The 27,547-nt window shown below is 44.5% G+C and overlaps 1 protein-coding gene across 5 annotated transcripts in view; it reads right to left on the reverse strand.

Annotated features, from left to right (window-relative positions):
• The window catches only part of DAAM2 (dishevelled associated activator of morphogenesis 2), a 314,170-nt gene that overhangs the window by 240,476 nt on the left and 46,147 nt on the right, over nucleotides 1-27,547 (reverse strand). Inside the window, exon 1 of one of the 5 annotated variants that reach the window (XM_056568636.1) lies at nucleotides 22,180-22,324. The exons of the other annotated variants lie outside the window; for them this stretch is intronic. The gene's annotated coding sequence lies outside the window, so the exon portion shown is untranslated. Of the gene's footprint in view, nucleotides 1-22,179; nucleotides 22,325-27,547 lie in introns of those variants that run through there. 5 annotated transcript variants of the gene reach the window in all.

The following is a 27,547-nucleotide window of genomic DNA, read 5'->3' on the forward strand; positions in this document are numbered from 1 at the left end:
CTCCCAGCATGCCCGGACAGCCACAGGATGAATAATACTACATTAAATCAGCGGTCTCCAAACTTTGGCCCTCCAGCTGTTACAAAACTACAACTCCCAGCATGCCCGGACAGCCACAGGATGAATAATACTACATTAAATCAGCGGTCTCCAAACTTTGGCCCTCCAGCTGTTACAAAACTACAACTCCCAGCATGCCCGGACAGCCACAGGATGAATAATATTACATTAAATCAGCGGTCTCCAAACTTTGGCCCTCCAGCTGTTGCAAAACTACAACTCCCAGCATGCCCGGACAGCCACAGGATGAATAATATTACATTAAATCAGTGGTCTCCAAACTTTGGCCCTCCAGCTCTTACAAAACTACAACTCCCAGCATGCCCGGACAGCCACAGGATGAATAATACTACATTAAATCAGCAGTCTCCAAACTTTTGCCCTCCAGCTGTTACAAAACTACAACTCCCAGCTTGCCCGGACAGCCACAGGATGAATAATACTACATTAAATCAGTGGTCTCCAAACTTTGGCCCTCCAGCTGTTACAAAACTACAACTCCCAGCATGCCCGGACACCCCTACGCATCTTATTCCCTGATTGCGGGGGTCCTGCTGCTTAGAGCGTCGGGTGCAGCGCCGGAGGCTTGTTACGTCGCAGCCACGCCCCTCTCAATGCAAGTCTGTGGGAGGAGGCGTGGCTTGCATTGAGGGGGCGTGACCGTGACATCACAAGCCTGCGCCGCATCGCCAGTCAACCAGCACAGAGTGAAGTTGGCTCCGTGCACCGGATGTCTGGGGTGCCGCAGCCGAAATCGCAGGGGTCCCCAGCAGTGGGACCCCCGCGAACAGACATCTTATCCCCTTTCCTTTGCATAAGGGATAAGCTGTCTAGGGGTGGAGTACCCCTTTAATAAAGGGTATTACTATAGGCGTTTTTACGCCGTTTTTTTCCCCCCTGTGTTTTTTCTCATTGAAAGTCATGTGATTCACCCGTCACATGACTCCAGCATTTGTATTGAAGAGAAGGGATGTAAAAAAAAAAAAAAAGTTTTTAACTCAGATTGCGCTTTTCTTGGCGTGCTTTTTTTTTATTTTGTATTTTTTGTCCTCCTATAGAAGTCTAAGAAAGAAAAAAAAAAAACACGTCAAGATTCCTTGAAAAAGAACAACGCTATAGTCTCAGCACGCTGCAATTTTTAATTAGTAACAAAAAAAAAAAAGTCAAATGAAGAGTTAAAAAAGCGCCAAAAAGGAAAAGACACCAAGTGGATTTAGCGTTTCATATTTCCCCATTGACTCCCAGATGACATCACTAAACAAAAAATAAAATAGCAATACAGCAAGTTGCGCATTTCTGCAAAACACGAAGAAAAAAAAAAACACGAAAAAATGTTGGTGTTAAAATTTCGCTTGTTTTTTTTCTTGATAATCCAGGATATCTGATAATCCGGCACCTAGGAGCTCCCATGGGTAACATCCGGGTGACTGCTCTCCTGCTGACTCCAGTGTTATAGATATAAATAGCGCCTCCTGTCCGTCACCAGTTGTCACCCGCAGTCGCGGCGAACTTATTTTTACCCCGCACTCGTCTTGTCTGATACCATTTAATCCCCATTTATATACACCATCATGTGATCTCAGCACGGCGTATTCCCCCCCCCCCCCTCCCCCCAAGAATTCTGTGAATGGTACCTCCAGCTGTTGCAAAACGACAACTCCAAGCATTCCCCGGCAGCCTTTGAATTTTTGCTAATTTTTCAAATAAAAAATAAAAATAAAAAGGTGAAAAAAATTTATAAAGGAATAACATGTATTTATTTATTTATTTTTATTTCTTAATTTTTTTAAGGTAATTTTTTCCTGTTTTTTTTTTTTTTTTTACTTTTTTATTTTTATTATACAGTTTGAATGTATCTGTATGTGTTCTATTTGTGGTGTATTTGTTATAGGTGACCACCCTGGATCTAGGATGGGGGGGGGGGGGGCTGTTTAACTCTCTATTTCTTTCAAAATTATTATTATTATTTTTTATTTATTTATTTATTTTTATTTATTTTATTTATATAGGACCTACAGATTCCGGTAAAACATCTGTCAGTTCAACAGTTCAATGTTCCATCACAAAAAATGCCTGGGTTGTGGGAAATAGACAAAAAAAAAACATTTTGAAAAATGTTAAAAAAATATGTAAATAAATGAAAAATAAAAATTTCCCAAAACTCTAGAAAAAGAAAAACGCTTAAAAACTGAAGAAAAAAAAACTTCTGAACGTTTTTGTGTAAAAAAACAACTGTTTTAGGATTAAAATTCTGTGTGTATACAGAGCCATGTGAGTTAATACCCACACCCAAAGAATAAACAGCGTTTCTTAGCCAGTGCGCCTCCAGCTGTTGCAAAACTACAACTTCTAGCATGCTGGGAGTTGTAGTTTTGCTTCAGCTGGAACTCCTTTTATTAGAAAAATAAAAAACTTTTACAAAACACAAAAACAATGCTTAACCAGCTGAAACATAAACAATGAAAAAGTAACATAAATATAAACTTTTTTGTTACAGAATAAAAAGACCTTCCTAACCTCACATACAACAAACCACTACTCACAATGCATGCTACACCAGAACAAGAGGGTTGTTTCCTTGCTAGGACTCTAATATAAACTATAGGAACACATACAGGGAAACATTACCATAAAGAAATAATCCATAAAAAAACAAAAAAACACTATGATAACAACTAAAAACTGGTCCAGCTGCCTTTACCCTACAATGAGGTATAACACTATACAAAAATGCTTATATAGTGGGGATCAAAAGTTTGGGCCCCCCAGGTAAAAATGTGTATTAATGTGCATAAAGAAGCCAAGGAAAGATGGAAAAATCTCCAAAAGGCATCAAATTACAGATTAGACATTCTTATAATATGTCAACAAAATTATATTTTATCTCCATCATTTACACTTTCAAAACAACAGAAAACAAAAAAAAATGGCGTCTGCAAAAGTTTGTGCACCCTGCAGAGTTAATATCTTGTACTGCCCCCTTTGGCAAGTATCACAGCTTGTAAAGGCTTTTTGTAGCCAGCCAAGTCTTTCAATTCTTGTTTGAGGTATCTTTGCCCATTCTTCCTTACAAAAGTCTTCCAGTTCTTTGAGATTTCTGGGCTGTCTGTCACACACTGCTCTTTTAAGGTCTATCCATAGATTTTCAATTATGTTGAGGTCAGGAGAGTGTGAAGGCCATGGCAAAACCTTCAGTTTACGCCTCTTGATGTAATCCCCCGTGGATTTCGAGGTGTGTTTAGGATCATTATCCATTTGTAGAAGCCATCCTCTCTTTAACTTCAGCTTTTTCACAGAGGGCATCAAGTTAGCATCCAAAATTTGCTGAAATTTTATTGAATCCATTTTTCCTTCTACTCATGAGATGTTCCCTGTGCCACTGGCTGCAATACAACCCCAAAGCATGATTGATCCACCCCCATGCTTAACAGTTGGACAGAGGTTCTTTTCATTAAATTCTGTTCCCCTTCTCCAAACATACCTTTGCTCATTCCGGCCAAAAAGTTCAATTTTAACCTCATCGGTCCACAGAACTAGTTTCCAAAATGCATCAGGCTTGTCTATATGTTCATTTGCAAAGTTCAAACGCTGATTTTTGTGGTGAGGACGTAGAAGAGGTTTTCTTCTGATGACTCTTCCATGAAGACCATATTTGTACAAGTATCTCTTTATAGTGGAATAGTGAACCACAACTCCAGTGTCTGCCAGATCTTTCTGGAGGGATTGTGCAGTCAAACATGGGTTTTAAATTGTTTTTCTCACAATCCTGCGAGCTGTTCTGTCTGATATTTTCCTTGGTCTTCCAGATCTTGCTTTAACTTCCACTATTCCTGATAACTGCCATTTCTTAATTACATTCCGAACAGAGGATATTGACATCTGAAAAGGTTTTGCTATCTTCTTATAGCCTTCTCCAGCTTTGTGAGCGTCAACTATTTTCAGTTTCAGATTTCTAGACAACTGCTTAGAAGAACCCATGGTGCTGATTGTTGGGGCAAGGTCAGATGAGTCTGGGCATTTAAAGCCTTTGAGATTGACATCACCCGGTCTTCCCAGATGATGATTGAGAACAATCCATGACACTGGCAGGTCTCAGCTTTGCAAAGGGGGCAGTGCATGCTATAAATTCTGCAGGGTGCCCAAACTTTTTTGTTTTCCGTTATTTTGAAAGTGTAAATGATGGAAATAAAATCTAACTTTTGTTGACATATTATAAGAACAATAGAAATGAAGGAAGTAAACTCCAGCTCGGTTCAGGAACATGTGGCTTTATTCACATCAACGAGGCAACAGGTTAAGGGAGGAAGTGACGCATTTCAGCCAGGTGCTGGCCTTAGTCGTACCGCTCGTACGACTAAGGCCAGCACCTGACCGAAACGCGTCACTTCCTCCCTGTACCTGTTGCCTCGTTGAACCGAGCTGGAGTTTACTTCCTTCATTTCTATTGTTCTTGGTGAGGTCCACACCTTCTCCCTGCTCGGGATCCAGACCAGGGATAGAGCCGAAACACTTCTATTTTCTCATATTATAAGAACTTCTAATCTGTAATTTGATGCCTTTTGGAGATTTTTCCATCTTTCCTTGGCTTCTTTATGCACATTAATACAAATTTTTACCTGGGGTGCCCAAACTTTTGATCCCCATTGTACAAAAGACTATTTATACCTACTAAATACATATAAACAAATATAGAAATAGAACCTAAAGAATTTTTTTTATAAAATATAAAAAGATAAAAATAAATTAATATACCTACACTATGAACTGTCCCATCACCCACACCACCCCCACTGGACATGGGTCAGAGTTCGTAGATCACAGTTTTAACTGAAACAGTCACTGTCCATAAACTGATCAAAGCCAGACCCAAAAACACCACCACCTCCCCCCCAAAAACCCCCACCCAACCTAAAATACACCCCTCTCCCCCACTAAATTATAAACTAACTAAACAATGTACAAACTCACTACAACCACAGAAACACTATAAAAAACAAAGAAAGGCTAAGTTTCCACTTTTTTTTTTGCCGTTTTGCCCCCAAAAACGCCAAAACGGCCCCATGGCGTTTTTTCATTGAAAAAACGCTGTGACCAGATGTTAGCTGTAAATCAGTGAAAAAACGCAAAATTATTTTTCCACTTTGCAGCATGTTGAGCCTATGGTGTTTTTCTCCTATGGAGATCTATGGGAGTAAAAAAAAAAAACGCCAAGAAAAACGCCATGTGGCTTTTTACTTTAGCTTTTAGCGTTTTTGCAGGCAGTTTTCATTCTTTGTCGATCCAAAAAAGTGATGGAGATACCTTTTTTAATAAAATTTCGTAGGGTACCATTAAAAAAATATATTTAAAAAAAATGTACAGTACTGATGGATAAAATTGTATTTAACGAAATGTATCTTTTTTTATAACAACATTTTTATAAATTTTTAAACAGGAATCAATTTATCTGAGTGGGTAGGGCACTAAAAATGGCGACAATAATAAAAATGTAGTGTGTGTTTTTCACATTTTTTTTTCTTACATTTTTTAGGTAGTACTTCTACTGCCAACATGGAACACACTGTTTCATCATGGAAGTAGTAGTACCTGTACTAATTGACAGATCGCCCCAGGTCAGTTGCGGTCCTTCTGTATAATTTATATAATCTATAATTTATAGATGCTCTATTATGGTCCCCTGCACTGACGTATATATACACCTATTCATATTTCCCGCAGAGAGCTGTGATTGGTCAGATGGTTCCAGACAATCACAGCCCTCTGTGGGAAATATGAATAGGTGTATATGTATATATATATATATATATATATATATATATATATATATATATATATATATATATATGACAGTGCAGGGGACCATAGAAGAGCGGTCACATCTATACATTATACAGGAGGATCACAGCGTGTGTCAGGAGTGACACCCGGGGCGATCTGTTTATTAATACAGGTACCACTATTCCCATCATGGAACAGTGTGTTCCATGCTGGGAATAGTAGTACTACCTAAAAAAATTTAAAAATATATATATAGAAAAAAAAGTGAAACACACACACTTTATTAAAAATGTATTTACATTTTATTATAAAAAATAAAAATTTTGTTAAATAAATTTTTTCCCATCCCTACTGCATCCTTTTTGTTTTTTTTGGTACCCAACAAATTATGGAAAAAGAAAACGCCGAAGGGGCCAAAAAATGCAATTTCCATTCAAATGCAAAAACGCCAGAAAAAACGTCAGACGCAGGAAATTGCACTGGTGTTTTTTTCACACAAAAAACGCAGGAAAAAAACCTAGTGGAAACTTAGTCTAATACAGTACTATACAACAAACCCCCACCAGGCCCAGGTTTGGATGCCTGCAAGCCCTTTACATTCAAATTACAGAAAACAAAACAAAAAGCTAGAGTGACATGCATAGCCCCCCACCAGGAAGAAAGATAGCAATAAAACTAATAATATAACTGATAAAACTAAGTTTACAAAACCTTTCCCTATCAACCTTACCTCTAACCCTATCACTATCTCTTCATTAAACTGACCCTATATCACCCTAACATCTATATACTGTCCCTAACCAAAATTAAGATACTTTACCTAGGGCACATCAAAAGAAAACCCTCTCCATAGGAGAGAAGCCCTACTGGTACCAAGACTGCCATACTCCAAAGACCTGATCTTCCCGAGGTCACCGGTGATGTTCCTACAGACCTCCACCTCGGAGAGGACTTTCCGCTGTGTAGACACTAAACACCGTGCATTCCACGTGTAGTACCTAACCACTAAGCTGACTAAGAATAAAGTGCCCTGATCACGGCCACCCAGGTTACTGAATGCCCCATAAGCCCACTCCGGATAGGTAAGGCCGGCAAGTTGACTCCAGCCGATGGAAGCACCCACCCTGTTGTAGACCCCTATATTAAAGGGACAATGAAGCAGGAAGTGGTCCATGCTTTCCAGCATGTCCCCACACTCTTCTCAGGGACAGTCCCGGTCATCACATCTCCTACACTTCGAATGGTCCTTCACATATAGCTTCCCCTGAAAGCAGCGCCAGGCCAAGTCCCAAAACTTCTGGGGGATCCTTTTCATGTTTAAAAGATACAACCCCACCCTCAGATCCCAACCTGGGCAGTCCCTGAGCGCCAGAGGCTTCTGGAAGTGGGTCAACAGAACCCGTTTGTCAAGGAACTGCCTTGACTGGGTCCTGATCTCCCACACTCCCAGACCCCACCAACGTATCGCCTTCAGAGTCGGGGTAGCGTAAGCCGGAAGATATCCATGGGGCGTACGGAGGTCCTTCACTTGCCCTCCTGTCTCCCATTCCTGGAAGAAAGGCCGAAACCATTCTCTGCAGCAGAGTACCCACGGAGGAGCCCTCTCTGACCAGAGGTTTGAGATGTTAGCTTTCAAGAAGGTGTTTGTTAAGAACACCACCGGGTTTACCATAAATAAACCCCCTAGTCTCCTTGTGCGGTACGTAACCTCCCTCTTGACGAGGTTCAACCTGTTCCCCCATAACAGTTGGAAAAACAGGCTGTAGATCCTAGTGTAGTAAGCCACTGGCAAGATACATACGCTGCCCAGATAGATAAACAAGGGGAGCAGGTACGATTTGATCAGGTGTACCCTTTCCCTGAGGGTCATAGACCAACCCTTCCACTGGTCCACCTTCTGAGTGGCATCCTGGAGCTTACCATCCCAGTTTTTGGTGGAATAATCATCCTGGCCGAATGTGATGCCTAGAATTTTTGCTGAGTCTTGGGGCCCTGGGAGATCAAACGTGAGATCCCCCCTCCCAGCCAGAGACTTTAACACTTATCCCGGTTGATCTTAGACCGGGAGTAGCGTTCCACCTCCGACATCACCACATCAACCTCCTCTCTCTCGGACAAGAAAATAGTGACATCGTCAGCGTACACCACCACTCTCTGGGCGACATCCAGCTCCGCTAGACTCATCCCGACTCCTGTCAATGGTCCGCGACTCACCCTCCTAAGGAAGGGAACGATCGGGAACACATATAAGAGCAGGCTCAAAGGACAACCCTGACGGACTCCGGACCCCACCTCCAAAGAGCGTCCATTACACCCGTTCTATCTGCCCCTGCATACAAGATCTTAAGCAAATTAACAAAAGTACTCGGTAAGCCATATCCCAGGAGAATGGACCAGAGGTACTCGTGGTTCACCCGATCAAATGCTTTGGCCTGATCCAAGGACAACAAGTACCCCTTCCAGAGACCTGCACTACTCCGCTCCACTGCCTCCCGGACACCGAGAACAGCACTTGAGGTGCTGCGGCCTGGAACCGAGCAGTGCTGAGCCCCTGAAAAGAGCCGGGGTGCAAACTTCACCAGCCGATTAAACAATATATCTTAGCCAGAAGCTTCCTGTCCATATTGAGAAGAGCTATGGGTCTCCAATTCTCAATACCTCCTCATTGACTTCGGCAGAGTGCCCGAAGAGAGACACTCATTGAATACCAGTCAAGAGGGGAGCTAAAGACTCCTTAAAGGTCCTGTACCATTCGGATGTTAAGCCATCCGGACCTAGCGACTTTTTAGGGACAAGCCCCTCGATCGCCAGTCAAGGTCTTGCCAGATCCTTCCTCCCCAAGAGAGTAGAAGGATCTGACGACCTCCAAGATCCCTGATCTGGACCGATTTAGAGATCCTGTACTATCGATCAGTCCTGAAATTACTTTACTACTCACTGACATCTTACAGTTTCTGTAAGGGTCGGGCGAGCGGTACCTCCCTTAATCCCTCTCAAAAACCAAAGATGCGTGCCTATTGTACTGACACCTCATCAGCAAGGACTTCACTCTGGAGATATCCTCTCTGCTACGTCCAGTCGAGACGAGGAGTTTGAGTTTCCTCCTCAGACCCCGATACAGGCAATACATGTTCAGGTACCTGAGGCTCGAGAGCTGGTGGAAGAACCCCGCAACCCGCTTCTTGAACATCTCCCACCACTCTGACATTCTTTGGACCTCTTTTTTGATTCAGACTGACCCATCTGGTTCCAGTCTCCATCTGGCCCTGAGTTAGCCCTGCCCTCCGAGGAAGATGCCTCAACAGGAAAGGACCCAGTTGCTCCCGGAGGCTCCCCTCCCTCAAGCACCCCATCCTCGCCACCCCCCTCCAATGAGGGGGAGGAGATGGTATCAAGGACAAGGTACCTGTTCAATAGGTCAATCAGAGGGGGGGGGGGCAGGTAAGCTTCCTTTCAGGACCTGGCCTGTAGCACTTGAAACCGAGGGCTGAGACCTCCCCTTTACTACTTTTTTGCCCTTGTCTTTTTTCGGCCTCTCCCTCCCCTCCTCATCCACACTTTCATAGTGGGAGGAATCAGAAACATCAGCCTCTTTGCCTTCCTCTCTGTGAAGCTTCATAATCTCTTCATCCAGCGCATCATCCCTGCAGGGTCTCAGCAATATTTGGGCTAGCGACAGGAGCAGGGCCAGGAGCTACCCCCACCACCTGGGAACTCTCCAGCTCCTCCTGCGATTTTCCTTTCACCTTAGTTTGGCGGGCCCCTTCTTGCTCTTCATTAACCCTGTTGCTCCCTCACCCCTGGACTACCACACCTGTGTCAAACCTGGCTGCCCCTGGTTGAAGACTTGGATTCTGTCACGTCAGAGGAAGGCTGCCGATGGAATGTGGGCAACCGTACTCCCTGGACGCCTACGCTTGACAGAAAACGTCCAGGCCCCAGACCAGATCCCGTGCTCATCTAGATTTGTCCGTCACATCCCCATACCGTCCCAGGCAGGTCAGGATGTAGTAGCAAGAGAGCGACTTGTCAAGACCCTCTTGCCGAACAAAGCTGATGTCGGACTCGGACGAACCATAGGGGTGAATCAGGGCAAAGATGTCACTCGCCCTGAACTCCATCTGAAGGAGGAGCTCAACCACTCTCGCATGAGGTGGGCACGCATCTTTGCCCCTCCAAATCAGACGGACCACATTCCTACGGTTACTATCCTGCCTAGGTGTCGGGAGGGACCACACCACTTCCCCATTCTGTTATCAAAAGGCACCCAGACCATGTCTCTCTATCCAGAAAGATAGGTCAACCGAACCCCTCCCTTCTACCTCAATTACGCAGAACCTCCAGGAAGTGCCGCTGCAAGTAACCCCCAGAACCAGATGGAGACAGGGACCCCCCTGGCATAGCTTCTAGCAACCACCACAGGAGGGGGGCAGCTGAACCAGCCCCTACTTCCTCAGTACTCCTAGCTTAGTCAGCACCCCTCTCTTGCGCACCGCTAACACCCCTCTCTTGCACACCGCTAACACTCCTCTCTTGCACATCGCTAACCCTCCTCTCATGCAAACCGCTAACATTCCTCTCATGCACACCACTTTCACCCCTCTCTTGCACACCGCTAACATTCCTCTCTTGCACACCGCTAACATTCCTCTCTTGTACACCGCTAACATTCCTCTCTTGCACACCGCTAACACCCCTCTCTTGCACACCGCTAACACCCCTCTCATGCACACCGCTAACACTCCGCTCATGCACACCACTTTCACCCCTCTCTTGCACACCGCTAACATTCCTCTCTTGCACACCGCTAACATTCCTCTCTTGCACACCGCTAACACCCCTCTCTTGTACACCGCTAACATTCCTCTCTTGCACACCGCTAACACTCCTCTCTTTCACACCGCTAACACCCCTCTCTTTCACACCGCTAACACCCCTCTCTTGCACACCACTTTCACCCCTCTCTTGCACACCGCTAACACCCCTCTCTTGCACACCACTTTCACCCCTCTCTTGCACACCGCTAACACCCCTCTCTTGCACACCGCTTACACCCCTCTCTTGCACACCGCTAACACCCCTCTCTTGCACACCGCTAACACCACTCTCTTGCACACCGCTAACACTCCTCTCTTGCACACCGCTAACACCCCTCTCTTGCACACCACTTTCACCCCTCTCTTGCACACCGCTAACACCCCTCTCTTGCACACCACTTACACCCCTCTCTTGCACACCGCTAACACCCCTCTCTTGCACACCGCTAACACCCCTCTCATGCACACCGCTAACACCCCTCTCTTGCACACCGCTAACACCCCTCTCTTGCACACCGCTAACACCCCTCTCTTGCACACCACTTACACCCCTCTCTTGCACACCGCTAACACCCCTCTCTTGCACACCGCTAACACCCCTCTTTTGCACACCGCTAACACCCCTCTCTTGCACACCACTAACACCCCTCTCTTGCACACCGCTAACACCCCTCTCTTGCACACCACTAACACCCCTCTCTTGCACACCGCTAACACCCCTCTCTTGCACACCGCTAACACCCCTCTCTTGCACACCACTTACACCCCTCTCTTGCACACCGCTAACACCCCTCTCTTGCACACCGCTAACACCCCTCTCTTGCACACCGCTAACACCCCTCTCTTGCACACCACTTACACCCCTCTCTTGCACACCGCTAACACCCCTCTCTTGCACACCACTAACACCCCTCTCTTGCACACCGCTAACACCCCTCTCTTGCACACCACTAACACCCCTCTCTTGCACACCGCTAACACCCCTCTCTTGCACACCGCTAACACCCCTCTCTTGCACACCACTTACACCCCTCTCTTGCACACCGCTAACACCACTCTCTTGCACACCGCTAACACCCCTCTCTTGCACACCGCTAACACCCCTCTTTTGCACACCGCTAACACCCCTCTCTTGCACACCGCTAACACCCCTCTCATGCACACCGCTAACACCCCTCTCTTGCACACCGCTAACACCCCTCTCTTGCACACCGCTAACACCCCTCTCTTGCACACCGCTAACACTCCTCTCTTGTACATCTCTACTGCCCCACTCTTACACTCTGTTAACCTTCTCATGCATCATACATCACCAAAATTTTTACTTGCAGAGGATACTTCACTCTCTTTTTCACTCTTTCTTTCACACCATTAACCTGGCTGGACTTTGCTGGGCTTGCCGGGTTATTTAAGTGCGCCACGGGGGTTCTCGCTGCTAGCCCCACCCCTGATGACAGCACTTTCGGTTCCAGTGACATCACTTCCGATTCCGGTGATGTCGCTTCTGGCGATGCTGATGATGATCCTAGTGGGAACTGCACCCCCACCCCTCCTACAGCAGCCGACGTGCAGGGATTCCCCTCCTTCACAGGGGAAAGCCCCACAACATCAGTGCAACCTTTGGGAGCCTCCTCACCCGACCGCCCGGACTTTTCTGCCAATCCAGACACATGGACACTCCCCCCCCCTCACAGAGGAGTGTCCTGCTACACGTAGATCGCTTGGGGGTCCGCCCCCGAGCAGACAGCCACATTATCAAGCGATCCTGAAGCACCAGAGTCGCCCATTTTAAGCCTATCCTGCCCCTCCCTACCAGCAGGACAGGTGGGCTCATGGCATCTGCAGCCATCTTATATACAGTTTCCACCATGTACCCCCCATACTGACCCCACTTCACAGCAAAAGGAGGGTCTGGCAGACTGGGGGGCCCAGCAGTCTGAACCACCTTTTCAGATGGCCCCGACTGCTGGAGAGAAGAATAAACAAGCCTTGTCGTCTGTTCTTTTTTCCTTTTACTTCTCTTCCTCTTCCCCTTCACCTCAGTCATTTCCAAATGAGAAGTTCTCAAAGTGGGTAGGTGATTCCTGGAGCACAATCGCCTTCAGCAGTCCACCACCAATTAACCCATTGCTGCTGCTGTCGTCCGAACTTTCAGGTAGGGCTACCTGAGCCGGATTTATATATGCACTTTGTGAAGTGTCCTCCTCCATTTCACTCTCTTCTGCACCACGATCTTCCTTCTCTTTACCATCTTCCTCAGCACGGTCTTCTCTTTCTCCCCCACCATCCTCCTCTGCACCGTCCTCCTCTGCACTGTCCTCCTCCTCTGCACCGTCCTCCTCTGCACCGTCCTCCGCTACACCGTCCTCCTCTGCACCGTCCTCCTCTGCACCGTCCTCCTCTGCACTGTCGTCCTCCTCTGCACTGTCGTCCTCCTCTGCACCGTCCTCCTCTGCACTGTCCTCCTCCTCTGCACCGTCCTCCTCTGCACCGTCCTCCTCTGCACCGTCCTCCTCTGCACCGTCCTCCTCTGCACGTCCTCCTCTGCACCGTCCTCCTCTGCACCGTCCTCCTCTGCACCGTCCTCCTCTGCACCGTCCTCCTCTACACAGTCCTCCTCTGCACCGTCCTCCTCTACACCGTCCTCTTCTGCACCGTCCTCCTCTGCAACGTCCTCCTCTACACCGTCCTCCTCTACACCGTCCTCCTCTACACCGTCCTCCTCTACACCGTCCTCCTCTACACCGTCCTCCTCTGCGCTGCTTTCGCTTTGACTGACCTCCTCCTCTCCTTCTGGGCTCTGCATGTCTCTAAACCGGTCTTCATTAGCGAGTTTTTCCTGAAAATGCCAGCCTCTTCCACGATCTCCATCTTCACCCTTTCTACCTCCTCGGCCTCTTTTTTCAGGGTGCGCACTTTAGCTGAATACATTGGCCTCAGATCCCTAGAAGAGTGATCCTAGGAATGGGCAAATTTTAAGCTCTCCCTTAGGCCACAAAGAGTTTTGCCGAGACACTCATACTTATTTTTGCTTGGAGTCGGGACCCGAAAGTGGCCAAAGACTCCCTAGGACCCCTTAACCTCCCCTTGCTGGGGCTCAGAGGTACCAAGGGAAGTACCTAATGGTGAAGCCTTCCTGCGCTTTTCCTCACCTCCATGCAGGCCTTTTCCTGCAGCCTTGTTTGTAGCATTGCTGCAGACCCTGGTGGACCTACTCATCCCCTCCTGGGAGTTGACCATTGCAATGTCTCTTCCACCCCCTGCCGGCCTTGTACTGGAGGTGGAGGCCCTTCCCTGAAGGCTGCCACAAACCTGGGGAAGGGCTGATGGAAATCCTGCTATTTTCTAGTTCTCTGGTTCTCCTGGAGTACAATCACACAACCTCCTGAACAGCTGGAGGCGCCCTGGTTGGGAAACACTGGTCTAAGATGAACAGAACGCGTCTATTCACGACCCATAAGAAAAGATGAGGATATATTCTATTTACTAAATGACAAACTGAGACATTTGTTGCCACATTGTGTCTCCTACGCCATCATTTTCCACTATTTAATTTGTCATATACGGATACATGTGCCCCCCCTCCCCCATTGCCTGGCATAACCCACCAGTGGGCCCCAGAATCGGCAGTGATGTGGGGTTCATTGCTGGGGCAGCCTGGGAACACTGGTTGGGGGCAACAATTGCTCCAAGACCCCCCAGAAATGAGAGACTGTGTGTCACCTGATCGATGGCCGGTCACATAAAGAGAGGAAGAAAAGATTTACGTTTGATCCCCCCACTGCCCCCTCCGCCATATCCAGCCACACAATGAGGGGGCCCTCAGCCTGGAGACACCACAGAGCCTATTATTCTTGGGGGGATCCAAGTGATCATCAGACAGAGAATCCCCCCTTAGAGTCTGATAATAAAGATCATTCTTCAGTGGAACATTCAATTTACATATAAAAAGCCCAAAATACATTGTATCCAAAATGGAGAACGAGGGATGGCGCCGGCGAAGAGCGACAAAACCTAATAAATCATCTATAACTGCCCAGTGCAAAGAGGTGAGGGGCCCCAATGTGTTAGCTTGTCATTATCTTGCACCCCAAGTGTCATCATCCTGTACCCCAAGTGTCATTATCCTGCACCCCAAGTGTCATTATCCTGTACCCCAAGTGTTATTATCCTGTACCCCAAGTGTTATCATCCTGTACCCCAAGTGCCATTACCCTGTACCCCAAGTGTTATCATCCTGTACCCCAAATGTTATCCTGTACCCCAAGTGTTATCATCCTGTACGCCAAGTGTTATCATCCTGTATCCCAAGTGTTATTATCCTGTACCCCAAGTGTTATCATCCTGTACCCCGTGTCATTATCCTGTACCCTGAGTGTCATCACCCCAAGTGTCATCATCCTGTACCCCAAGTGTCATCATCCTGTACCCCAAGTGTTATCATCCTGTACCCCAAGTGTCATCATCCTGTACCCCAAGTGTTATCATCCTGTACCCCAAGTGTCATCATCCTGTACCCCAAGTGTCATCATCCTGTACCCCAAGTGTTATCATTCTGTACCCCAAATGTTATCCTGTACCCCAAGTGTTATCATCCTGTATGCCAAGTGTTATCATCCTGTACCCCAAGTGTTATCATCCTGTACCCCAAGTGTCATCATCCTGTACCCCAAGTGTAATCATCCTGTACCCCAAGTGTTATTATCCTGTACCCCAAGTGTTATCATCCTGTACCCCAAGTGTTATCATCCTGTACCCCAAGTGTCATCATCCTGTACCCCAAGTGTTATTATCCTGTACCCCAAGTGTTATCATCCTGTACCCCAAGTGTCATCATCCTGTACCCCAAGTGTCATCATCCTGTACCCCAAGTGTTATCCTCCTGTACCCCAAGTGTTATCATCCTGTACCCCAAGTGTCATCATCCTGTACCCCAAGTGTTATTATCCTGTACCCCAAGTGTTATCATCCTGTACCCCAAGTGTTATTATCCTGTACCCCAAGTGTTATCATCCTGTACCCCAAGTGTCATCATCCTGTACCCCAAGTGTTATCCTCCTGTACCCCAAGTGTTATCATCCTGTACCCCAAGTGTCATCATCCTGTACCCCAAGTGTTATTATCCTGTACCCCAAGTGTCATCATCCTGTACCCCAAGTGTTATTATCCTGTACCCCAAGTGTTATCATCCTGTACCCCAAGTGTTATCATCCTGTACCCCAAGTGTCATCATTCTGTACCCCAAGTGTTATTATCCTGTACCCCAAGTGTTATCATCCTGTACCCCAAGTGTTATTATCCTGTACCCCGAGTGTCATCATCCTGTACCCCAAGTATCATCATCCTACACTTGTTTTGCTGGCCCAGCTGTGCATTATAATCTCTGTTCTTGTCCTTTCTTCTCCCATCATATTAATGACATAAATAGACGATTATTGTTTAGGAGTCGCAGCTCCGCACCAGTCACCCACAACCTCTGCACAAAGAAGAATTCATTGTTTTCTCCTCTGCCTGGAAATGTATCCAGCGCCGTCTGTAAATATACCCCCCTGATCCACTGTAACCCCATAGTAACCCTATAGTTCAGCATAATAATAATGATATTTATAATAATAATGACAACAACAATAATATAAACTGTGACACCAACAGGACATTACCCAGAAAACCCAGAGGACACAAACCAACCAGCGCTGTGTGTTCAGCTTATAAAATGTCTATACACAGATTTATCTCCTGAAATCCTCTGTGCTGCTGGTGACCTCTCCTCCGCTGAGATACTATGTGATACATTTCCTATACACTAGTCATACACTTCCTATACCCTAGTCATATACTTACTCTTCACTAGTAATACACTTACTCTTCACTAGTCATACACTTCCTCTACACTAGTCATACACTTCCTCTACACTAGTCGTGCACTTCCTCTACACTAGTCATACACTTCCTCTACATTAGTCATACACTTCCTATACCCTAGTCATACACTTCCTCTACACTAGTCATACACTTCCTCTACCCTAGTCATACACTTCCTCTACACTAGTCATACACTTCCTCTACATTAGTCATACACTTCCTCTACATTAGTCATACACTTCCTCTACATTAGTCATACACTTCCTATACCCTAGTCATACACTTCCTCTACACTAGTCATACACTTCCTCTACCCTAGTCATACACTTCCTCTACACTAGTCATACACTTCCTCTACACTAGCCATACACTTCCTATACACTAGTGATGCACTTCCTCTACCCTAGTCATACACTTCCTCTACATTAGTCATACACTTCCTCTACACTAGTCATACACTTCCTCTACCCTAGTCATACACTTCCTCTACACTAGTCATACACTTCCTCTACCCTAGTCATACACTTCCTCTACCCTAGTCATACACTTCCTCTACCCTAGTCATACACTTCCTCTACATTAGTCATACACTTCCTCTACACTAGTCATGCACTTTCTCTACACTAGTCATACACTTTCTCTACCCTAGTCACACACTTCCTCTACCATAGTCATACACTTCCTCTACCCTAGTCATACACTTCCTCTACACTAGTCATACACTTCCTCTACACTAGTCATACACTTCCTCTACACTAGTCATACACTTCCTCTACACTAGTCGTGCACTTTCTCTACACTAGTCATACACTTTCTCTACACTAGTCATACACTTCCTATACACTAGTCATACACTTCCTCTACACTAGTGATACACTTCCTCTACATTAGTCATACACTTCCCCTACCCTAGTCATACACTTCCTCTACACTAGTCATACACTTCCTATACCCTAGTCATACACTTCCTCTACACTAGTCATACACTTCCTCTACACTAGTCATACACTTCCTCTACACTAGTCATACACTTCCTATACCCTAGTCATACACTACCTCTACACTAGTCATACACTTCCTCTACACTAGTCATACACTTCCTCTACACTAGTCATACACTTCCTCTACACTAGTCATACACTTCCTCTACACTAGTCATACACTTCCTCTACACTAGTCATACACTTCCTATACCCTAGTGATACACTTCTTCTATCCTAGTCATACACTTCCTCTACACTAGTCATACACTTACTATACACTAGTCATATACTTCCTCCACCCTAGTCATACACTTCCTCTACACTAGTCATACACTTCCTATACACTAGTGATACACTTCCTCTACACTAGTCATACACTTCCTCTACACTAGTCATACACTTCCTATACCCTAGTCATACACTACCTCTACACTAGTCATACACTTCCTCTACACTAGTCATACACTTCCTATACCCTAGTCATACACTTCCTCTACCCTAGTCATACACTTCCTCTACACTAGTCATACACTTCCTCTACACTAGTCATGCACTTCCTCTTCACTAGTCATACACTTCCTCTACACTAGTGATACGCTTCCTCTACCCTAGTCATACACTTCCTCTTCACTAGTCATACACTTCCTCTACACTAGTGATACACTTCCTCTACCCTAGTCATACACTTCCTCTACACTAGTCATACACTTCCTCTACACTAGTGATACACTTCCTCTGCATTAGTCATACACTTCCCCTACCCTAGTCATACACTTCCTCTACACTAGTGATACACTTCCTCTACACTAGTCATACACTTCCTCTACACTAGTCATACACTTCCTATACACTAGTGATACACTTCCTTTACACTAGTCATACACTTCCTATACCCTAGTGATACACTTCCTCTACCCTAGTCATACACTTCCTCTACACTAGTCATACACTTCCTATACACTAGTCATACACTTCCTCTACCCTAGTCATACACTTCCTCTACACTAGTCATACACTTCCTATACACTAGTGATACACTTCCTCTACACTAGTCATACAATTCCTCTACACTAGTGATACACTACCTCTACACTAGTCATACACTTCCTATACCCTAGTCATACACTACCTCTACACTAGTAATACACTTCCTCTACACTAGTCATATACTTCCTCTACCCAAGTGATACACATCCTATACACTAGTGATACACTTCCTCTACCCTAGTCATACACTTCCTCTACACTAGTGATACACTTTCTCTACCCTAGTGATACACTTCCTCTATACTAGTCATACACTTACTCTACACTAGTCATACACTTCCTATACACTAGTGATGCACTTCCTCTACACTAGTCATACACTTCCTCTACACTAGTGATGCACTTCCTCTACACTAGTCATACACTTCCTCTACACTTGTGATACACTTCCTCTACACTAGTCATACACTTCCTCTACACTAGTCATACACTTCCTCTACACTAGTCATACACTTCCTCTACACTAGTGATACACTTCCTCTACCCTAGTCATACACTTCCTCTACACTAGTGATACACTTCCTCTACACTAGTCATACACTTCCTCTACCCTAGTCATTCACTTCCTCTACCCTAGTCATACACTTCTTCTACACTAGTGGTGCACTTCCCCTACACTAGTCATACACTTCTTCTACACTAGTCATACACTTCCTCTACACTAGTGATGCACTTCCTCTACACTAGTCATACACTTCCTCTACACTAGTCATACACTTCCTATACACTAGTCATACACTTCCTCTACACTAGTCATACACTTCCTCTACACTAGTCATACACTTCCTCTACACTAGTGATGCACTTCCTCTACCCTAGTCATACACTTCCTCTACACTAATGATGCACTTCCTCTACCCTAGTCATACACTTCCTCTACCCTAGTCATACACTACCTCTACACTAGTCATACACTTCCTATACACTAGTCATACACTTCCTCTACCCTAGTCATACACTTCCTCTACCCTAGTCATACACTTCCTATACACTAATCATACACTTCCTCTACACTAGTCATACACTTCCTCTACACTAGTCATACACTTCCTATACCCTAGTCATACACTTCCTATACCCTAGTCATACACTTCCTCTACACTAGTCATACACTTCCTCTACACTAGTCATGCACTTCCTCTACACTAGTGATACACTTCCTCTACCCTAGTCATACACTTCCTTTACACTAGTCATGCACTTCCTCTACACTAGTCATAAACTTCCTATACACTAGTCATACACTTCCTCTTCACTAGTCATACACTTCCTCTACCCTAGTGATACACTTCCTCTACACTAGTCATACACTTCCTCTACCCTAGTCATACACTTCCTCTACACTAGTCATACACTTCCTCTACACTAGTCATACACTTCCTCTACATTAGTCATACACTTCCCCTACCCTAGTCATACACTTCCTCTACACTAGTCATACACTTCCTATACACTAGTGATACACTTCCTCTACACTAGTCATACACTTTCTCTACACTAGTCATACACTTCCTATACACTAGTCATACACTTCCTCTACACTAGTCATACACTTCCTATACCCTAGTGATACACTTCCTCTACCCTAGTCATACACTTCCTCTACACTAGTCATACACTTCCTATACGCTAGTCATACACTTCCTCTACGCTAGTCATACACTTCCTCTACACTAGTCATACACTTCCTATACACTAGTGATACACTTCCTCTACACTAGTCATACACTTCCTCTACACTAGTCATACACTTCTTATACCCTAGTCATACACTACCTCTACACTAGTCATACACTTCCTATACCCTAGTCATACACTTCCTCTACCCTAGTCATACACTTCCTCTACACTAGTCATACACTTCCTATACCCTAGTCATACACTACCTCTACACTAGTCATACACTTCCTCTACACTAGTCATACACTTCCTATACACTAGTGATGCACTTCCTCTACACTAGTCATACACTTCCTCTACACTAGTGATGCACTTCCTCTACACTAGTCATACACTTCTTCTACACTAGTCATACACTTCCTCTACCCTAGTCATACACTTCTTCTACACTAGTGATGCGCTTCCCCTACACTAGTCATACACTTCCTCTACTCTAGTCATACACTTCCTCTACACTAGTGATGCACTTCCTCTACCCTAGTCATACACTTCCTCTACACTAGTCATACACTTCCTCTACACTAGTGATACACTTCCTCTACCCTAGTCATACACTTCCTCTACACTAGTCATACACTTCCTCTACACTAGTCATACACTTCCTCTACCCTAGTCATACACTTCCTCTACACTAGTCATACACTTTCTATACACTAGTCATACACTTCCTCTACACTAGTCATACACTTCCTATACACTAGTCATATACTTCCTCTACACTAGTCAAACACTTCCTCTACACTAGTCATACACTTCCTCTACCCTAGTCATACACTTCCTCTACACTAGTCATACACTTCCTCTACCCTAGTCATACACTTCCTCTACACTAGTCATACACTTCCTCTACACTAGTCATACACTTCCTCTACCCTAGTCATACACTTCCTCTACCCTAGTCATACACTTCCTCTACCCTAGTCATACACTTCCTCTACACTAGTCATACACTTCCTCTACACTAGTCATACACTTCCTATACCATAGTCATACACTTCCTCTACACTAGTCATACACTTCCTCTACCCTAGTCATACACTTCCTCTACCCTAGTCATACACTTCCTATACCCTAGTCATACACTTCCTCTACACTAGTCATACACTTCCTATACCCTAGTCATACACTTCCTCTACACTAGTCATACACTTCCTCTACACTAGTCATACACTTCCTTTACACTAGTCATACACTTCCTATACCCTAGTCATACACTTCCTCTACACTAGTCATACACTTCCTCTACCCTAGTCATACACTTCCTCTACCCTAGTCATACACTTCCTCTACCCTAGTCATACACTTCCTCTACACTAGTCATACACTTCCTCTACCCTAGTCATACACTTCCTCTACACTAGTCATACACTTCCTCTACACTAGTCATACACTTCCTCTACCCTAGTCATACACTTCCTCTACACTAGTCATACACTTCCTCTACACTAGTCATACACTTCCTCTACACTAGTCATACACTTCCTCTACACTAGTCATACACTTCCTATACCCTAGTCATACACTTCCTCTACACTAGTCATACACTTCCTCTACCCTAGTCATACACTTCCTCTACCCTAGTCATACACTTCCTATACCCTAGTCATACACTTCCTCTACACTAGTCATACACTTCCTATACCCTAGTCATACACTTCCTCTACACTAGTCATACACTTCCTCTACACTAGTCATACACTTCCTCTACACTAGTCATACACTTCCTATACCCTAGTCATACACTTCCTCTACACTAGTCATACACTTCCTCTACCCTAGTCATACACTTCCTCTACACTAGTCATACACTTCCTATACCCTAGTCATACACTTCCTCTACCCTAGTCATACACTTCCTATACCCTAGTCATACACTTCCTCTACACTAGTCATACACTTCCTATACCCTAGTCATACACTTCCTATACACTAGTGATGCACAGGGTCCTTACCTCTTTGTCCCTATCAGCAGCAGTGAGTGCACAGTATACAGGGCCATGACCTCCTATACAGACTCGGCTGCCTGGGGAGATCGCTGGATATTCCTGAAATCCATGAGAATGCTGAGTGGAATCTGAGGGTGATGAATACCCTGGAAGAAGACGAATGATTCCCTGACTGGAGATGGAGGAACATGTGAGGGGTTTGTGTACTGCAGAAGATCTCCACAGAAACTTGGCCCAGCGTGTGGGGCCCATCTGTGCCAACTCCAGAGAAAACCTCTTCATTATGAAACACACAGGCTGCGCAACTCTACCCGCCTGTGTCAACAATGGTCCCGGCCACAGGCTGGAGGGAGAAGGCTGGCACCCATCAAAGAGGGAGGCTTGTCATATCAAAGGGAGACATAAAGGGGCCCGGAGCCAGCCCGGGGCAAGTACTGGCAGTGCACAGATACAGGGCATCAACAGTATGGCTGGCATCTCCCTGGGCAGCTGGGACGGCTAAAGCAATGACACAAATTCTACATATGCCACAATGTATCAACTGAGCAATAAATAAGAGGGCAATAACAGGTCCTGACACTGTACATTATAGGGTACACACACAAACAAGATGCCCCCCAAACTAATATAGTGTGTGATCTCCAATAGGTCAGGACTGTGCAGGTGGAAGGAGTGTGTAATATTATATCCAGGACTTGTGTAGGACTAATGGACGTATCCATACAGGTCATAGGTCACCGAATAATTCCAAAGCAGCTCCTGTCCAAACACTGAAGGGTTAGAATAGAGACGCGGATACATAAAGGAACACAGGACTAACTCCAAAACTCAGCAACTCACCACACAACAGACACGATCAGCTCTGCTACATCTGCACACATCAAAATATTAGAATAATACCACAGAGATCCTTGTGTCATGTGGGCAGATACAGGGTCCGGGTGTCATATAAATGTCTCCCCCCCTGATGTCATAGACGCCGCTGACCGTCAGCCTAAACTACATGACATATACTGCTCTGTGCACTATGTAGGTGGACACTGGATGGGTATATATATATTTACTGTGTATGATACCTCCAGTACTTTCAGTGGCAGCAAACTGAGGTGTTAATGGACCAAAAATACATCTATCTATCTATCTATCTATCATATCTATCTATCTATCTATAAACAGGAGAATACAGCAGCACACTGCTAGCACAAAGATACAGATAAAACATTAAATGCTATATTGCTACAATGCAAGAAATGCAAAAGTTAGGTACTTAGCTCACAATTTGGCAGCCAAATAGTTTGGACCATCCCACCGCGATAAGGTGACCTCATTGGGACGGACCCTACACTGTGAATATGCCTCTGTGTAATCAATTTAACAGGCATTGCAAGGTCTGAGATGTCCAGCACCTTATATACACCTAATAGAGGTGGGTGGGGTGCAGGAGCCAACATGGAGGCAGCCACTCCCCCATATGTATAACAAACAATGCATTTTTTGCACTATAGCTGTATAGCAGTACATGTTTTATCTATATCTGTGTGCTGGCAGTGTGCTGCTGTATTCTCCTGTTTATGTATATTCAGCCCAGCAGCCGGCACCTGTATGCCAGGTCCATATAGTGGTTTCGGTATCAGTAGTGCTGGCCAACTTATCCTTGTTCTTTATTTATCTATCTATAAATTTGTCTCAGATGCTGTTTTGAGACTTTTCATTGCGACTTTTGCTTTAGAAGGTTTTTCTAAAAGAACAGAACCAGTCATGATTTCAGTTGATAAGGAATTCCTGATGTGCGACTTTTCAGTTTGTCGCATCTTTTGTCACAACTGCGCTAAATTAGGTGCAAATGTACATCAGCCCGACTTGACTTACAACACTGACTGCGAGACGCATTACTGAAAAGTCGCACATTTTGTCGCACAGGAGAAAAAGTCGCACATAAAGTCACAGAGGAATCACCATACAAAGTGGAGTATTAAAGTAAGACATGTGATCAGCGCCGGATTTATCACATCCTGCACCCTGTGAGGAATTAGGTGCAGGTACACCGTTCCCACCACATGAATTAATGGGGTACAAAGACGATCACCTCCACCACACTTGATGAATACCCCCCCCCCCCCCCATGACTGCAGACTGCACAGGGTTAATACATGTTACAATGTATCACACAGAGAAAACACTGGATACAGAAGATACAATGACCAGTATACAGGATAATAGAAAGCGACTGCACAGTACAACTTCTATAAGACCAAGACCTGCAGTCCTATGTAACACCACAGATAACAGTGATAACTCTCTGAGTACAGATAATGTATAGATGTGACCTGCAGTCCTATGTAACACCACAGATAACAGTGATAACTCTCTGAGTACAGATAATGTATAGATGTGACCTGCAGTCCTATGTAACACCACAGATAACAGTGATAACTCTCTGAGTACAGATAATGTATAGATGTGACCTGCAGTCCTATGTAACACCACAGATAACAGTGATAACTCTCTGAGTACAGATAATATATAGATGTGACCTGCAGTCCTATGTAACACCACAGATAACAGTGATAACTCTCTGAGTACAGATAATGTATAGATGTGACCTGCAGTCCTATGTAACACCACAGATAACAGTGATAACTCTCTGAGTACAGATAATGTATAGATGTGACCTGCAGTCCTATGTAACACCACAAGATAACACAGTGATAACTCTCTGAGTACAGATAATGTATAGATGTGACCTGCAGTCCTATGTAACACCACAAGATAACACAGTGATAATTCTCTGAGTACAGATAATGTATAGATGTGACCTGCAGTCCTATGTAACACCACAGATAACAGTGATAACTCTCTGAGTACAGATAATGTATAGATGTGACCTGCAGTCCTATGTAACACCACAAGATAACACAGTGATAATTCTCTGAGTACAGATAATGTATAGATGTGACCTGCAGTCCTATGTAACACCACAGATAACAGTGATAACTCTCTGAGTACAGATAATGTATAGATGTGACCTGCAGTCCTATGTAACACCACAAGATAACACAGTGATAATTCTCTGAGTACAGATAATGTATAGATGTGACCTGCAGTCCTATGTAACACCACAGATAACACAGTGATAACTCTCTGAGTACAGATAATGTATAGATGTGACCTGCAGTCCTATGTAACACCACAGATAACACAGTGATAACTCTCTGAGTACAGATAATGTATAGATGTGACCTGCAGTCCTATGTAACACCACAAGATAACACAGTGATAACTCTCTGAGTACAGATAAAGTATAGATGTGACCTGCAGTCCTATGTAACACCACAGATAACAGTGATAACTCTCTGAGTACAGATAATGTATAGATGTGACCTGCAGTCCTATGTAACACCACAGATAACACAGTGATAATTCTCTGAGTACAGATAATGTATATATGTGACCTGCAGTCCTATGTAACACCACAGATAACAGTGATAACTCTCTGAGTACAGATAATGTATAGATATGACCTGCAGTCCTATGTAACACTACAGATAACACAGTGATAACTCTCTGAGTACAGATAATGTATAGATGTGACCTGCAGTCCTATGTAACACCACAGATAACACAGTAATAACTCTCTGAGTACAGATAATGTATAGATGTGACCTGCAGTCCTATGTAACACCACAGATAACAGTGATAACTCTCTGAGTACAGATAATGTATAGATGTGACCTGCAGTCCTATGTAACACCACAGATAACAGTGATAACTCTCTGAGTACAGATAATGTATAGATGTGACCTGCAGTCCTATGTAACACCACAGATAACACAGTGATAACTCTCTGAGTACAGATAATGTATAGATGTGACCTGCAGTCCTATGTAACACCACAGATAACAGTGATAACTCTCTGAGTACAGATAATGTATAGATGTGACCTGCAGTCCTATGTAACACCACAGATAACACAGTGATAACTCTCTGAGTACAGATAATGTATAGATGTGGCCTGCAGTCCTATGTAACACCACAGATAACACAGTGATAACTCTCTGAGTATAGATAATGTATAGATGTGACCTGCAGTCCTATGTAACACCACAGATAACACAGTGATAACTCTCTGAGTACAGATAATGTATAGATGTGACCTGCAGTCCTATGTAACACCACAGATAACAGTGATAACTCTCTGAGTACAGATAATGTATAGATGTCACCTGCAGTCCTATGTAACACCACAGATAACAGTTATAACTCTCTGAGTACAGATAATGTATAGATGTTCCCTGCAGTCCTATGTAACACCACAGATAACAGTGATAACTCTCTGAGTACAGATAATGTATAGATGTGACCTGCAGTCCTATGTAACACCACAGATAACACAGTGATAACTCTCTGAGTACAGATAATGTATAGATGTGACCTGCAGTCCTATGTAACACCACAGATAACAGTTATAACTCTCTGAGTACAGATAATGTATAGATGTTCCCTGCAGTCCTATGTAACACCACAGATAACACAGTGATAACGCTCTGAGTACAGATAATGTATAGATGTGACCTGCAGTCCTATGTAACACCACAGATAACACAGTGATAACTCTCTGAGTACAGATAATGTATAGATGTGACCTGCAGTCCTATGTAACACCACAGATAACAGTGATAACTCTCTGAGTACAGATAATATATAGATGTGACCTGCAGTCCTATGTAACACCACAGATAACAGTGATTACTCTATGAGTACAGATAATGTATAGATGTGACCTGCAGTCCTATGTAACACCACAGATAACAGTGATAACTCTCTGAGTACAGATAATGTATAGATGTGACCTGCAGTCCTATGTAACACCACAGATAACACAGTGATAACTCTCTGAGTACAGATAATGTATAGATGTGACCTGCAGTCCTATGTAACACCACAGATAACACAGTGATAACTCTCTGAGTACAGATAATGTATAGATGTGACCTGCAGTCCTATGTAACACCACAGATAACACAGTGATAACTCTATGAGTACAGATAATGTATAGATGTGACCTGCAGTCCTATGTAACACCACAGATAACACAGTGATAACTCTCTGAGTACAGATAATGTATAGATGTTACCTGCAGTCCTATGTAACACCACAGATAACAGTGATAACTCTCTGAGTACAGATAATGTATAGATGTGACCTGCAGTCCTATGTAACACCACAGATAACAGTGATAACTCTCTGAGTACAGATAATGTATAGATGTGACCTGCAGTCCTATGTAACACCACAGATAACAGTGATAACTCTCTGAGTACAGATAATGTATAGATGTGACCTGCAGTCCTATGTAACACCACAGATAACAGTG

Source organism: Hyla sarda, chromosome 3 (assembly GCF_029499605.1).
Source record: "Hyla sarda isolate aHylSar1 chromosome 3, aHylSar1.hap1, whole genome shotgun sequence".
Taxonomy (NCBI): domain Eukaryota; kingdom Metazoa; phylum Chordata; class Amphibia; order Anura; family Hylidae; genus Hyla; species Hyla sarda.